We start from the raw sequence: 17,993 nt of genomic DNA, 5'->3' as shown, positions 1-17,993 counted from the left end.
CTGAGCCACTTAACAGCTGTGTAACCCTAAACGAATTGGTTAATCTTGTATTTGCCTCAGTTTCCTCGACTGTAAAAGGGGGGAATAACAACATTTACCTCACAGAATTGTTGTAAGAATCAAATGAGATAAGATTGGGAAATGTGCTTATCACAAAGTCTAACACATAAAAAACCAGTGAAAAGAAAGAACATAAAAATAGTTCACTCTAGTTGGGACAATTGTATTGGAATAGAGAGTCATTTTTTCTCTGGTTCTGAAGACCTTGAAGACTATAATTCTTGACCTTAAATCTTTGAAAAAATGAAGGGAACTCAAGTCAATGGTGGAACTCAGAAACTTATTCCCTCCAATTTGGGGAAAAGTTCTGGTTTCAATTCTAGGAGAGAATAATTCATTGGGTAACTGAAAACAGGAAGGGGAGATACAGAAATGAGTACCTAGCATTATTACCAAATACTTACTACTCAAAATTCTCATTTCTTTCTGGGACTGGGTTTTGTAAGATTACATGAACTATACATTAGTGCATGCAAGCACACACACACACACAAATACACACACACGCACACACACATTCCTTCTGTACAACGAGAATGTTTCAGACAGCACGAATTATGTCAACAGAACCAGCAGTTTGTGATTTATGGTCCTCCCTCTTTCACCTCTCTACCACTCCCCATCCTATCACTTCAGGCAGGATCGTACTTTGGAGTGCTGGCACAAGAGAAGCCTACATGTATATACAAAACTTACATATCAGATTGTTATTTAGTATTCTTCTTTATCACGGTGGATATATGCCATATGGCAAATAAGGCCAATACCACAATGCTTATACAACAAAATTCTTTCTGATTTTTTCCAACCTCCCTTGAGTGTCTTGTTATTTTAATTTGTTTTCTTTAAAATTCCATATAGTACTGTCCAGAGTTTGTTGTTTGTAGGATAATTCACTCACACACACACACACACACACACACACACACACACACACACACACACAAACAACATTGATGAGATTGATGGCTGTCCATTTTGTCCTTATGAGGAGGAGGTGATGCTAGAAATATATACTGGGTCCTTAAAATTAGTGGGGATAAAAAGAAGTCTGTTGAATAATGAACTTTCTGGAAAGATTTCTACTTTCATTGCTTGGAAGTTTTCATTTCTCTTGCTTGTATTATGCTTCCATGTCAAAGAGAAAAACTTACACGCAAAAAAAAAAAAAAAATCAAGTCACTCCTCCTATAGTGAGGGAATCTTTAAGGTGAGGAGAAGCAGGTGTGTACCTAATGTTTAGAGAGAATACTAGTCATAAAATATTATCTTTTTTTACATTTTGGCTTATTGACTTGGATATTTTGTTAAACATATGGTTTCATCTCTTGTTCATCTATGGGATAAACCACAACTTTTAAACTCAAATATATTTTGAAGACATGAGTTACACACATGTTTGCATAGAACACTGATAGTTTCTGAATGAAAAAGGAAGTTTAGATAAAGTCTTGTTCCTGATCATAAGAAATTTACATTCTAAGAGAGACATTAAATAAACAAGGACAATGTGAAATAGAGGAAAGGGTGATCAGCTTGGAAATAGGGGACATGGGATGAACCTGACTCATTTTATGGCCTGGGTATTTTATGCTTCTCTCCATGGGTTACCTAGAGCTCTCTTGATGGACCTTCCCTTTCTTGGCAATCTCAACAGCCTCTGAAGTTCAACTACTATCTCTATGAAGATGATCCAATGTGTCATAATGGATATAAAGCTGGACTTTCAGTTGAGAGGCTTAGGTTCAAATACCACTCCTAATAATCAATAGGGAGACAATGTATGGTATTTATTGCATAGATTTTTTTTTTAATTTAAAGATAAACATCTAAAATGAAAACTCATAGTTTATATCCATCCTCTCTTTGTGTTATGCTGTATACATGAAAATGGTATTTTTTTGTTTGTTTTTGAGGGGTTGTTTCAAAAATAGATGACACAGGATTTTTCAATTACTCTTTATCCAGAATTGTCAGTTACAGATTAGGTAAGATGGTCTCTCTAACAAGGCTAGAAAGTTTCTTTTGCTAAATGGAAACTGTACTTTAGAAATCACACTTGCCTTGGTCTGACTGGTGTTGATCGCTACAAGCACATGGTGGTTGTGCCATAGACAGAGACTTCCAGTACAGATCTTGCAAAAATGCCTTCTCTTCTAGCTCAATGGACTATAACATATAAGAATCTAAAGAATATTGTTTTTGCTGATTATCCAATGCTTCCATCAGCTACATAAGCATGGACAACCACACTTTTATAGTCACTAACTTAGTAAGAGAAGATACCATAGGGAGTAGAGTGCAAGCAATATCTTCCAATTAGCCGAGCTCTATGTTGCATCATTGACATATGAAGAAAGCTTGAAGAATGAAACAGAGAAGATTTTCCTCTCTTCATCTACACTAATTTACGAGCAGAGCAGTATTAATCTCAGTAAGTCAACTAATGCTTAGAAAGCAGAAGACTAAACAATCAACTGGAAAATTATTTCTTTGGGATCAGAAATCTTGATAATACTTCCTTCTTCACACATTTCTTTGTGAAATACGTCAGCACTTATTAGAGATATATTATTTTAAGATATGGAGCTGTTTCAAGAGAACAGAGGTTGGGGGCAGTGGGATGTCCTTTGTCAATTTGAACATTTGGTTGATATTGTACTGGGCACAGAACCATATGATCCTCTCACTAAGGACAATGTAACTATTTCTAACTCAAGTGACCCTCAATATGTCCTCAAATAGCAAAATTGTACTCTTTAATCTCAAGGCAATAGAATTTCCTCTAATGATGAACAAGTGCATACTTATACATCTTACTGCACACATCAGAGGCTCGGAAAGTTATGTTCATGACAAATCAATGCTAATATTGAAAAAAAAGGGATGTTTTGTCTGATAATTTCTTGGAGACAATCTCTAGAAAAAACTTGTTTGATAAGAATGGACTTAGTTGGGATATAGTTCTGGCTGATTCCCTCCAGCCCTTTCTTGTAACTTCCCTTGTAAAGAATGGCCTCATCAACTTACATGAAATGATGCTGAGTGAAATGAGCAGGACCAGGAGATCATTGTATACTTCAACAACAATACTATATGATGATCAATTCTAATTGATGTGGCCCTCTTCAACAATGAGATGAACCAAATCAGTTCCAGTAGAGCAGTAATGAACTGAACCAGCTACACCCAGAAAAAGGACTCTAGAAGATGATTATGAAAGAAGATGATTATGAACCACTACATAGAATTGCCAATTCCTCTAATTTTGTCCCTCTGCATTTTGGATTTCCTTCACAGGCTAATTGTACACTATTTCAAAGTCTGATTCTTTTTCTACAGTAAAACAACTGGTTGGACATGTATGTGTGTGTGTATATATATATGTATATATTGTATTTAATTTATACTCTAACATATTTAACATGTATTGGTCAACCTGCCATCTGAGAGGGGGGGAGGAAGGAGGGGAAAAATTAGAACAAAAGGTTTGGCAATTGTCAATGTTGTAAAATTACCCATGCATATATATGGTAAATAAAAACTATTAAAATTAAAAAAAAAAAAAAAAAGAATGGCCTCATCCTTAAGGTCCTTAGCCCTTCAGAAGGATCTTTCCATCCTGAAAACACAGCTTGAATGCAACACAGTGGACAGGAAATGTCCTTTCCTTTGGCATGATTTCTTCCCAGAAAGGATATGGGGAACAAAAGGAATCAATATTGTTTGGAGGCCTCTTGTTAGCTAATAGTATAGGTCAGGTGAAATTATTGCTATAAAACTGGTTTGTGTGTATTTACCTGGAAGAAAGGAGATCCCTAAATTGACTTAGTTGTAATTCTGATTCACTGGATTAGAATGAGTCATCATCTCTCAGACTTTTGTGAATGTCTTAGATTATATGAAGTGCTACTCTTTGATGATTGACTTGACCAAATGTATTTCCAGATAAAGATGATGGGGGTAGCAATTCCAAAATGGCTATGCGCCATTATACCTTTGTCATTACTTAAGGAAATTTTTTTCAATATTTAGTGACTTGCAAGTGTACCATTTCATCCCAACATTAAATCTGAACTAAGAGGGTAATGACTTTGCAATCTTTGCTGCAATAGGCAAGACACACTTATTAAAAGTTTAGTAAATGAATCAATCAATAAATGACTACACATAATTCCTTAACATTAATGTATGACCAAGTGTTAAATCATTATTATATTTCTTATATGTACATAAAAAGTACATGATTATTTCATATAGAGAGATAATAAATAAATGGATTGTGCATATAAATTAATACATATAAACATATAATTATATAATATGCATAAAATATAAATAAATATTATAATAAATATAATATAATATTTAACAAATATAAATATTTATGTCTATAAATCATATATGGCATAGATAATATTTTAAAATAGGCTTAAAAAACAATACAGTAAAATGATTATTGATCTAATTTGCCACAGCCTTTGTACTACCATTGAGGATCCAGAAATATGTTTACAATCCTTTTGAAAGCCATTATAATAATTCCTGGACAAATCATATTAATTAAATATTTTCTTTATGAACTTACTGCAATGGTATCAATATATTTGAAAAATGGTGAAGTGTAAAGGACTCCAATTTGGAGTTAAAGGACCTGAGTCCAAGTTCTTGCTTTTATTGTTGATGTTTTGTTTTGTTTTTCATTTACTAGGTTTTCTTAGGAAAACCTAGTTGGCTTCTGTTGTTTTATCTGTAAAATTTGGTGTCAGATTAGATAGTCTTTAATGTCCCTGTAAGGTCAAAATTTGTAAGACTGTTAATCATTTGAATGGTTCATTTTTACAATTATATCATCTCAGCAGCCTGGCAAGAAACCTTTGTCTTTTGAAGCTGCTGCCCTTTCATCCTTGTCTCATATTACCCTCCTTCTGTTTTTTAATGTTCAGGTAATATTGGATTCTTCTTTGCCCCCAGAAGAGATCTTGTGCCCAAAGAAGTGCATATTGTTCTCTTAGGTAGAGTAGACATTTATCCAATATTTGCTATTTCTTGAATGTGGTTTCTTTTGGAGGGAGGCACCATGTTTTAAATTCTTAATGTTATTTATGTAACATGCCTTTGATGAGTGTCATTTGTTTGGAAGGAAATAGAAAAGGCATTCCAAAGCTCTCTAGGGAACCACAGGATTTTTAGTTCCGGAGGCAGCAGCATCCTTCCCATTCTCCCTCCCCCTTACCCATTGAGGGAACATCAGAGGAAATGAAATGAACTGTTTGGGATCATGGAGACCAGAGAGATTTTTTTAAACTGTGTTGGGGGAGGAGCATAATACAACAACAATAGGAGGATAGAGTTAGGGACAGAAGTAGTCCAGCAGATAAAACATTAGTATGATTTTTGAAATTATGGACTAAGCAGACATTGGCAGCAGATAGTCTCAGCCTCCAATTCCTGATTTATGACAAGGAATTCTGTTTATTAGGAAAAACTCATCCCTCTACAATACTTGTGAAAAAGTTCTGCAAAAGTTTCTTCAGTTTTCCCTCACTCCCTCTGAATGTTATGTTATCTATTCTACTTTATCTTTTTTTTTCTTTTTGTGTTTGAAGTTATTCCTTTATACTGATTGTATTTCCTAAGCAATCTGAGAGAGGAAGATCCTCAGAGTTTCTGGCCCAAATGGAAAAAATACTATTTACACACATTCTGTACCAACAAAACCTAAACAATGAGCAAGAAGGACTTAAACTGGAACCTATTATTGGTCAATTAGTGAAAGCCAGAGAGATTCAGATTTAAAGGCATAGTCAAATAGTTCAATATGAATCCCAAAGGAGTTTTTATTTTTTATCTATCTATCTAATTATTAATTCATTCATTTATTTATTCATTTGATTAGCTTTTAATTTACAAGATATATGCGTGGATAATTTTTCATCATTGACAGTTGCAAAACCTTTTGTTCCAATTTTTCCCCTCCTTCCCCCCACCCCCTCCTCCAGATGGCAAATTGACCAATACATGTTAAATATGTTAAAGCCTAAGTTAAATACAATATATGTATACATGTTTATACAGTTGTTTTGCTGTACAAAAAGAGTCGGACTTTGAGAGAGTGTACAATTAGCCTGTGAAGGAAATCAAAAATGCAGGCAGACAAAAATAGAGGTATTGGGAATTCTATGTAGTGGTTCATAGTCATTTCCCAGAGTTCTTTCCCTGGGTGTAGCTGGTTCAGTTCATTACTGCTCTATTGGAACTGATTTGGTTCATCTCATTGTTGAAGAGAGCCACGTCCATTAGAATTGATTGTTGTTGAAGTATATAATGATCTCCTGGTCCTGCTCATTTCACTCAACATCAGTTCATGTAAGTCTCTCCAAGCCTCTCTGTATTCATCCTGCTGGTCATTTCTTACAGAACAATAATATTCCATAACATTCATATACCATAATTTATCCAACCATTCTCCAATTGATGGGCATCCACTCAGTTTCCAGCTTCTGGTCACTACAAAGAGGACTGCCACAAACATTATGGCACATACAGGTCCCTTTCCCTTCTTTAAAATCTCTTTGGGATATAAAGCCCAGGAGTAACATTGCTCAATCAAAGGGTATGCATAGTTTGATAACTTTTTGAGCATAGTTCCAAATAGCTCTCCAAAATGGTTGGATGTATTCACAACTCCACCAACAATGTATCTATATCCCAGTTTTCCCACATCCCCTCCAGCATTCTGCATTATCTTTCCCTGTCATTCTAGCCAACCTGACAGGTGTGTAGTGGTATCTCAGAGTTGTCTTAATTTGCATTTCTCTGATTAATAATGCAAAGGAGTTTTTAAAAGCATATTTTTTTCAGAACTATATCTTGAAAAATCATAAATGAAAACTATGAGAGACAAAAGAGTTAATTATCCTACCTTTTTAGAATCTCTCAATGATACTAGTAATTTTTCTTCAATGTAAGGGGGAAGCTTTCATTCTAGTTTATAGGTAGTAAATGTTCTTTCTTTCTTTCTTTCTTTTTTCTTTCTTTCTTTCTTTCTTTCTTTCTCTTCCTTCCTTTCTTTCTTTCTTTCTTCCTTCCTTTCTTTCTTTCTTCCTTCCTTTCTTTCTTTCTTTCTTTCTTTCTCTTTCTTTCTTTCTTTCTCTTTCTTTCTTTCTTTCTTTCTTTCTTTCTTTCTTTCTTTCTTTCTTTCTCTTTCTTTCTTTCTTTCTTTCTTTCTTTCTTTCTTTCTTTCTTTCTTTCTTTCTTTCTTTCTTTCTTTCTTTCTTTTTCTTTTTAATATTTAGTTCATTATGTCCTTTAATTTTTTCTTGATATATCTTTCAAACATGTCATCTTTTTATTTGAATATTTCTTCAGTTTCCTTACTTTCATCTTCTGTATATCAAAGACTCCTCAATATAGTTCATCAATCAAAAAACTTACTGAAAGCAAAAACTAGAAGCAGGTTGAGGGGAAGAAACATAAAGAATCAGAAAGAATAGAAGGAGCAGACATGAAGATGAAGCAGTGAATTCAAGTCAAGCCCACTGTCAGGAGTAAGTAATAAAATAAAAGTAAGAGCAAGATAGAACAATATCATGGTCAGATATCAGATGTTGAAAGAGGAAGATTTTAAAACCAAGTAAGAAATCAAAGCAGTAAAAGCAAAGAGGATACAACAAATAGTCCTTGAAATTGATGCAAAGTCTGACTAATATATAAAGTCATAGACTTTCAGGCTCCAAGATTATTATAGTAAAGCAAGCAATCATACCTCACAGATTGCTATTAAAAGTGATACTGTTTCAGAAAAAGCTATCAATCTACTCTATAAATTCTCATATTCCATGAATAATATTGACAGAATTACAAAATTGTCAAACATAGACACTAAATTATACACTGAAAACCAAAGAGAATGTTTACAATTTAATAATATTTTCTAAAAAAGATAATGTCTCACATGAATGAGTGCTGTATGATGAAGGCTGCAAATTCATTTCACCGGCTCAACATAGCTATTAACACAGTGAAGGTAACAGAATCAAAAAGTAGCTAGTACTTGTTGGTTTCCCCATGTTAAAGCTGCTTTTAATGCTAAGTGATTGAAATAATATAGTTTGCATCTTGTTTTATTAATTATAGAGTCAACATTAACAAATTCAGCTGCCACCCAAGTTGAAGAAAACACAATAACTTAAATGTCAGTTTTAAACTATACACTGACTAAATTTCATTTGAATTCACATCTGTTCAACATGTTAACGTCTGACCATCAAATTTCATTATTTAGGAAATAAAACTAAAACACAAGCATTTAATGGCTCTCTTCCTTACAAAGTCAAATTTAGCTGTCTCTACAGTCTAACTGAAATCTTGAGGCTATTTCCCAGATATTTCAAAATATGAGGAAAGGAGGAGAGATTATTTTTACATGAATATTATGGATGTTTATCTCAAATCTTTGTTTTATGTTGATTATAAAGAAATATGCCATACACTTCTTGTCCAATTTTTGCTAAGACCAAGTAGAGAAATGATTTTGCTTATGAGGACTAAGTTAAATATTGTATTCTTTTTGAGGACTAAATTCTAAATGAAATTAAGTTACAGGTATAATGCCAGAGACCATGAATAAAAAAGTACCATTTATTTATAATGGATAAAATACGAAAGCCTAAAATTCTTCTATTCATCTTTAATGAGTCATAGCTATACAGTACTAACATTACGCTATGTAATTTTGTTTGTTTCTGTAATGTCCTGGCTAATTTTCTGGAGGGTCTTGGATCAGTCTTGGTCTCAGCGGAATAATCACCACAAGAATAGTCAGGAATAAAGTACAAAGTCTTTATTGTCTCCTTCAATCTCCCAGTCTAAATCAGTCTCTTCCATCATTCTGCTGGTCTACTGGTCTGCCAGTCTGACTTCTGTCTGACTTCCTGTCCCTAGTTCTTATATACCCTATTGCAATTACATCATTACAGCATATTGAATATGTGTTAACTAGAGAACTATTACATCATCATGCTAAGTACTATGTATATGTAAACTGAATAACCATTTTCTCATTAATTCCACTGAATTAAGACCTTGTTTCAAGTAAACTTCTTTCAAGGATACTTTTCCAGAGTTCTAGCTCTCTACAGTTTCAGCAAGAATAACTAGATCTCTCATTTCTTTCTACAGCTTTCACTATTTTCTCCTTCTACAAACTAAATTAGATTACTTTTACTTTCCCCTCCCCTCAACCATCTCTTTTCTTTTCTTTTTTTTTTTTTTTTTTTTTGAGGCTGGGGTTAAGTGACTTGCCCAGGGTCACACAGTTAGGAAGTGTTAAGTGTCTGAGACCAGATTTGAACTCGGGTCCTCCTGAATTCAAGGCTGATGCTCTATCCATTGTGCCACCTAGCTGCCCCTCAACCATCTCTTTTCTTCCTTCCTCATTTAAAAAAATAAATAAATAAAAAAATTCCTTCACATATATCAAATTACCAAATGACAATACTTTGTATGCAGTGGTATACTCAGGTTTGGTAAATATGTATTTATAAGAATTGAAATTTTTAAGAAATTTTCACCTTTTCAGATCTTAAAGCTGTCAAATTTGCCTTTAGTAAATGAGTAATGCGACCAGTGCTTCTTGGTCCCTAAGGTATAAATAGCTTATATTGATAAATCATTTAAAAATTAATAAACATTTTAAGCCACCTTAATCCAACCATTGTTTATTCTAATAGTCATAACTTTTCTTAATAGTTCACAGTTCACATTTCTTTGGTTTTTGGTTCAAAAGAACTTATTTTATCATTCTCAAAATAACTTTATGAAGGAAAAGTAATATATATGATGTGTTATGATACAGCTGACAAAATATTTTTTTCATTTCATCTGAGCTCACATCTGGATTCAGAATTAAATATAACTGAATTGCATTGAAAGATATCATGTTGTTTTTTTGATACAGAACCTTTTTTTTCTTCTAAGAATACTAATGTTCATCAAAGAATACCAATCTTCATCAATGATACATGCCTGTGAATTATGTAACAAAACAATCTAAAAACCTAGGAGGCAAGGGACCTGCATATGGTATGTTTTGGTGATTGTAATTTGTTTCTAATGAATATTTTACGTATAAGAAATGACAGAGATTTATTTTTCTTTATCCATGAAAATCTTTTAGAAAATGAGTTAGAATAGTCTTGCTGAGAAGTAGAAATAGTCACTGTCATCAAGAAATTTTTATTCTTATAATGTGTCTAAGAGAACACATAAAAGGAAGCAAAGAAGAGAGAGATAATAGAAAAAAATCTTGTGTACATTCTAAAAAGTAATGAATGTAGTGAAATATATTATTTGAGTCACGAATTATTTCCTTGAATAGGCTATGGTGATCTCCTCATTGTGGGAAAATCTTTTTTACTTTAACTTGTCAGTTTGGTCAAAAGGAATTCTCAAAACTTGAAAAGACATAGTGATTTCTAAATTCTAAACTTGGTCATGAGTAACCAAATTATTCAATTGAACAAAAATTTATATAAAACAATAATAGCAACAATAAAAGAACAGTCTTGGTGAGAGGAAGAGACAACAAATGGAAAGCCTGAGTCCTGCACTAGAACCAAAAGAATGTTAATAGAAATATTATCTATAGATTATCTCATGAATATTAAGAATAATACTGAAAATCTAGCTGCATCAAAGTTACAGAACAAAATCAATTCTTTTCAAAGTTAGTAATGATCTTTCTCTTTAATAAATAAGGACATTTTGAAAGACATTAATTAATATCATTTATTTTCATATCACCCAGCTTTCACTTTATATCCCTTCTTCTCTTTATCCTTCCAAGAATCCCTCTTACACAAAGAATTTTCTAACTGTAAGAAAGAAATAGAAAGTTAAGAGAGAGAGAAAAAAAACACTACTATAACCAATCATATCATCAAAATGTGTTATGCATATTATTATATTATTATATTATGTTACTGCATAGTGCTTCACATCTGTGAGCATTTTTATTTCTATTCCTTTGTCTCCATAAAAAACATGGTTATAAATATTTTGATACATATAGAACCTTTTCTTTTGTTAATGATCTCCTTAGAGTATATCTCTACCAAGAGAAATTCCAAGTTAAATGATATAATTATCTTAGTCACTTTATTTCATCATTCCAAATTGCTTTCCTTGATTGTTGTTCTAAGTCATAGGCCTACCAATAATGCATTAATGCTCCTGCCTTTCCCCAATCACTCCAACTAAATAGCTCTATTTTGTTTCACCTTTGACAATTAGTTGATATAAGGTAAAATGTAAGAGTTGTTTGAATTTGCATTTCTCTTTTTGTTGGTGAGTTAGAATTCACTTGTCTTATGGTTTGCTCATGAATGAAGGAGTCCTACCAAACTCCTTTTATGACACAGACATGGTACTGATACCTAAACTAGGTAGATCGAAAACTGAGAAAGAAAACTATAGACCAATTTCCTTAATGAATATTGATGCTAAAATCTTAAATAAGATATTAGCAAAAAGACTTCAGAAAATCATCCCCAGGATAATACACTATGATCAAGTAGGATTTATACCAGGAATGCAGGGCTGGTTTAATATTAGGAAAATGATTAGTATAATTGACCATATTAATAATCAAATTAATAAAAACCATATGATCATCTCATAGATGCAGAAAAAGCATTTGATAAAATCCAAAATCCATTCTTACTAAAAACGCTGGAGAGTATAAGAATAAATAGACTATTCCTTAGAATAATCAGGAGCATATATTTAAGACTGTCAGTAAGCATAATATGCAAAGGAGATAAATTGGAACCTTTCCCAGTAAGATCAGGAGTGAAACAAGGTTGCCCACTATCACCATTACTATTCAATATAGTACTAGAAACACTAGCCTCAGGCAATAAGAGCCCAGAAAGAGATTCAAGGTATTAGAGTAGGAAATGAGGAAATCAAACTATCACTCTTTGCAGATGACATGACTGTATACTTAGAGAACCCCAAAGACTCTGCTAAAAAGGTATTAGAAATAATTCAGAATTTTAGCAAAGCTGCAGGATACAAAATAAATCCACATAAATCCTCAGCATTTTTATATATCACCTACAAAATGCAACAGCAAGAGATACAAAGAGAAATTCCATTCCAAACAAATGTTGAGAGTATAAAATATTTGGGAATCCATCTACCAAAGAAAAATCAGGAATTATATGAGCAAAATTACAAAACACTTGCCACAAAAATAAAGTCAGATTTAAATAATTGGAAAGACATTCAGTGATCTTGGATAGGCCGAGCGAATATATAATAAAGATGACAATACTCCTCAAACTAATCTATTTATTTAGTGCTATACCAATCAGACTCTCAAGAAACTATTTTAATGACCTAGAAAAAATAACCACAAAATTCATATGGAAGAATAAAAGGTCGAGAATTGCAAGGGAACTAATGAAAAAAAAAAAAGTCAGATGAAGGTGGTCTAGGTGTACCTAATCTAAAGCTATATTATATAGCAGCAGTCACCAAAACCATTTGGTATTGGCTAAGAAATAGACCAGTCGATCAGTGGAACAGATTAGGTACAAAGGACAAAAAAGGGTACATCTATAGCAATCTAATCTTTGACAAACCCAGATACCAACATTAGGAAGACAAATTCATTATTTGAAAGAAACTGTTGGGAAAACTGGAAATTAGTATGGCAGAAATTAGATATGGATCCACACTTAACACCATATACCAAGATAAGATCAAAATGGGTCCATGATTTAGGCATAAAGAATGAGAACATAAATTGATTAGAGGAACAAAGAATAGTCTACCTCTCAGATCTGTGGAGGAGGAAGGAATTTGTGACCAGAGGAGAACTAGAGACCATTATTGATCACAAAATAGAAGATTTTGATTACATCAAACTAAAAAGTTTCTGTACAAACAATACTAATGCAAACAAGATTAGAAGGGAAGTAACAAATTGGGAAAATATTTTTACAGTTAAAGATTCTGATAAAGGCCTCATTTCCAAAATAATATAGAGAACTGACCCTAATTTATAAGAAATCAAACCATTCTCCAATTAATAAATGGTCAAAGGATATGAACAGACAATTCTCAGAGGATGAAATTGAAATTATATCCACTCATACGAAAGAGTGTTCCAAATCACTACTGATCAGAGAAATGCAAATTAAGACCACTCTGAGATACCACTACACACCTGTCAGATTGGCTAAGATGACAGGAACAAATAATGATGAATGTTTGAGGGGATGTGGGAAAACTGGGACACTAATACATTGTTGGTGGAGTTGTGAAAGAATCCAACCATTCTTGAGAGCAATTTGGAACTATGCCCAAAAAGTTATCAAACTGTGCATACCCTTTGATCCAGCATTACTACTATTAGGCTTATATCCCAAAGAAATACTAAAGAGGGGAAAGGGACCTGTATGTGCCAAAATGTTTGTGGCAGCTCTTTTCGTAGTGGCTAGAGACTGGAAGATGAATGGATGTCTATCAATTGGAGAATGGTTGGGTAAAACGGTATATGAAGGTTATGGACTATTACTGCTCTGTAAGAAATGACCAGCAGGACAAATACCCAGAGGTTTGGAAAGACTTACATCAACTGATGCTGAGTGAAATGAATAGCACCAGAAGATCGCTGTATACTTCAATGCTGTATGAAGATGTATTCTGATGGAAGTGGATATCTTCAATATAAAGAAGATCCAAGTCACTTCCAGTTGATCAATGATGGACAGAAACAACTACACCCAGAGAAGGAACACTGGGAAGTGAATGTAAATTGTTCGCACTATTGTCTATCTACCCAGGTTACTTATACCTTCAGAATCTAATACTTAGCATGCAACAAGAAAATTGGATTTACACCCATATATTGTATCTAGGTTATACTATGACACATGTAAAATGTATGGGATTATCTGTCATCTAGGGAATGGAGTAGAGGGAGGGAGGGGCTAATTTGAAATAATAATTATAAGGGATAATGTTATAAAAAACAATTACTCATGCATATTTACTGTCAAAAATTTTATAATAAAGTGACTTTGTTTTCAATAAAATAAATAAATAAATAGTAAGCTGATCTACCTATTTAAAAAAATAGAAATTATTAATTGTGTCTATAATTTGATGTTTCACCCAATCATTCTTTAAGATGAGATTATTTAGTTTCCAATTACTTTTTTATCTATTTACCCCTAATTTTTTGTTGAATGTAATTTTTACTGCATTGTGATCTGAAAAGAAAGCATTTACTATTTCTGCCTTCCTGCATTTAATTTTGAGATCTTTATGCCCTAATATATGGTCAATTTTTGTATAGGTTCCATGAACTGCTGAGAAGAAAGTATACTCCTTTCTGTCACCATTCAGTTTTCTCCAAACATCTATCTATCTAATTTTCCTAATATTTCATTTACCTCTTTAATTTCGTTCTTATTTGTTTTGTGGTTTGATTTATCTAATTCTGAGAGTGAAAGGTTGAGATCTCCCACTATTATAGTTTTGTTGTCTATTTCTTCTTGCAACTCTCTTAACTTCTCCTTTAGGAAGTTAGATGCTATACCACTTAGTGCATATATGTTTAGTATTGAAATGGCTTCATTGTCTATGCTACCCTTTAGCAAGATATACTTTCCTTCCTTATCTCTTTTGATTAGATCAATTTTTGCTTTTGCTTGATCTGAGATAAGGATGGCTACCCCTGCTTTTTTACTTCACTTGAAGCATAATAGATTCTGTTTCAGCCTTTAACCTTTACTCTGTAAGTATCTCCCTGCTTTAAATGTGTTTCCTTTAAAAAACATATTGTAGGATTCTGACTTTTTATCTAGTCTGCTATCCACCTCTGCTTAATGGGAGAGTTCATCCCATTCACATTTACAGTTAAAATTACTAATTCTGTATTTTCTGCCATCATAATATCCCCTGATTATGCTTTTTTCCCTTACCCTGAACCCCTTCCCCAGTATGAAACTTATGAGCCCCACTTTCATCACACAGCCCTCCCTCTTTAATATCCCTTCTTCCTCCCTTAAAATCCCTTTCCCTTTCTTATTCCCCTTCCTTATTCCTCTTTCCCTTTTCCCTTTTCCTTTCCCTCTTTTTAATGAGGTGAGAAAGAATTTTTTAATAAAACTAATATGTTAGTTATTGTATCTTTGAGCCAATTCTGATGGGAGTAAGGTTCACACAATGTTTCTCCCCCTCTCTAACTTCCCTCACATATGATAGGTTTTCTTTGCCTCTTTGTGGGATATGGTTTCCCTCTTTTTATCTCCTCTTTCCCCTTTTTCTTACACTATCCCCTTTCCATTTCTACTTCCTTTTTTTTTTTGTTATATCATTAAAATCAAATTATACATGTAGTCTTAATGTATATCCTCAATAGAAATACAGTTCTTAAGAGTCCCTTTTACCTTTTTCTGCTTCTCTTGAGTCCTATGATTGAAGATCACATTTTTTCTTTAGATCTGGTTTTTTACTTAGAAACATATGGAATTCATCTGTTTCATTAAATGTCCATCTTCTTCCATTGAAGGAAATGCTCAACTTAGTTGGGTAGTTTATTCTTGGCTGCATTCCAAGTTCTTTTGCCTTTTGGAATATCAGATTCCAGGCCCTTCGATCCTTTAATGTAGAGGCAGCCAGATCTTGAGTGGCCCTTATTGTGGCACCTTGGTATTTGAATTGTTTTTTTTTTTTTCCTGGCTGCTTGTAATAGTTTTTCTTTAGTCTGATAGTTCTGAAATTTGGCCACAATATTCTGTGGAGTTTTTTTTTTTTTTTTTTTTTTTTTTTTTTTTTTTTTTTAGAAGGTGTTCAATAAATTATTTCAATGTCTATTTTACCTTCTGGTTCTATTATCTCTGGGCAGGTCTCTTTGATGATTTCCTGTAAAATAGTATCTAGGCTCTTTTTTTTCATCATAATTTTCAGGAAGCCCAATCATCCTCAGATTGTCTCTCCTAGATCTATTTTCCAGGTCTGTCATTTTGGCAAGTAGATAGCTGATATTTTTCTGCAGATTTTCATTTTTTTGGCTCTGCTTGACTGATTCCTGGTGTCTCAGTGAATCATTCATTTCTATTTGTTCAGTTCTGATTTTTAATGAGTTATTTTCTTCATTAGCTTTTTTAACTTCTTTTTGTATGTGTCCACTTGAGTTTTTAAATGAGTTGTTTTGCTCCATGGAATTTTTTTTCCCATTTCAGTAAATTTGTTTTTTAATTAGTTATTTTCTTTTTCCAATTTACAAATCCTCCTTTCTTGGGAATTCTTTATCTTTTCCAATTCACAGATCCTACTTTCCTGTGATTTCTTTACCTTTTCCAACTCCTTAATTCTGTTTCCCTGCACTTCCTGTGAATTCTTTACCTTTTCCAATTCACATTTCAGGACATTGGTATTCTCTATCATAGCTTCTCTTTCCTTTCCCCATTTTTCTTCTAATTCTCTCTTCAGATTTTTAATAGTTTCTTCTAAGATAGTGTTATTTTGGGAATTGTCTGGAGGCTGTCTGCTATTAGCCTCCTCAGGTATGGAAACCAGCTCTTTTTCTGCATAGAAGCTTTCAATCATTTTCTTCATTTTTTGGCTCATTTTTTTTTAAAGCCTTCAGGGCAAGGAGATTACCAGCTTCCTCTGCAGAGAGAGATGGGTTTATGGACAGTATTTGCCCTCTCACTGGGCTGCAAGGAATGGCTGAGCTGTGGGAAAGGCCAAGGGGAAGTGATTATGCTTGGGTATCACAGAGATGGGCTGTGTAAGTGCCCTGCTAGGAACTCCACTGTGAGGATTAGTGACCGCCTTGGGGCTAGCTGTTAAGGAGCTACCCCTCCACAAATGCTCACTTTGAATATTTGCTATCCTCCTGTTCCTCACCATACCTCCCAGGCAGGGAGAGCACAGTTGGGCTGGGGAAATTCCACTGCCCCCGTGGAGCCCCTCACTATACAGATGAAAGGCTGCCCTGGGATGTGCCCCTGCTGTGTGTGACTGCCCCCCCCCCCCAGCTCCTCCCTGCTGAATGCGGCAAAAGAGCTGTATTATGGTCTGAGCTAGATCACTTCTGGTCCTGGGTGGGTGCAGCTATAGCCTCTCGGGCTTTGGCCTCCCTCAGCATAGCCACTACCCCAGGCTCCAACTTCTCTGCTATTCCCCTACTCAGCCACCAAAGCAAAGCAGTCAGGCTACAGCAGAGAGCTCTGTGTAAACCTTCCAACCACTGATGCCGCCCTGCTCCAGTTTCTCTCCCTGCTTTGTGCTAGTCTACTCCCACCACCTCAGGTCAAACCTTTTCTGGCAATATTCCAGATTCTCTTCCACTGGTAAGTTGTTGTATTTCCAATCTTCGTGGCTTTTACCCATCAAGCTCTGTTTTTGAGGCTGAATTAAATACTTTGTAGAAAGGGAATTAGAGAGCTTAGAAAGTTCAGTCTAGCTTCTCTGCTATTTTGGCTCTGCCCCCTGCCAACTTTATTATTATATGAAGAAAATATGGCCCTCAATACCTAACCAGGAAAAAACTTAAAATAGGAAAGAAACTCTAAACAATATATTGCTAGTGAAATACAAGATGAAAAATTAGGAGAAATTCATTTATAATAATAATAAATGCATTAAATTACTGGAAATAATGTAAACTATGTAAATGCAAAAACAGTTCTTATAGAAATAATGAAAAATAAAAAGTGTTTAAAGCATATTTAAACATATTTAACATGTTTCTGTCAGGTAAATATATTACAAAAAAGATTTTTCAAATTACAAATTTATTTTTACAATGGTTGTGCCAATCTCCTTATGACCTCATTTAGAGTTTTCTTGGCAAAGATATTGGAGTGGTTTGCCATTTTATTCTCTAGCTACTTTTACAAATGAGA

The sequence above is a fragment of the Sminthopsis crassicaudata genome, chromosome 5 (genome assembly GCF_048593235.1).
Source record: "Sminthopsis crassicaudata isolate SCR6 chromosome 5, ASM4859323v1, whole genome shotgun sequence".
Taxonomy (NCBI): Eukaryota; Metazoa; Chordata; class Mammalia; order Dasyuromorphia; family Dasyuridae; genus Sminthopsis; species Sminthopsis crassicaudata.
This window is presented reverse-complemented; position numbering follows the sequence as displayed.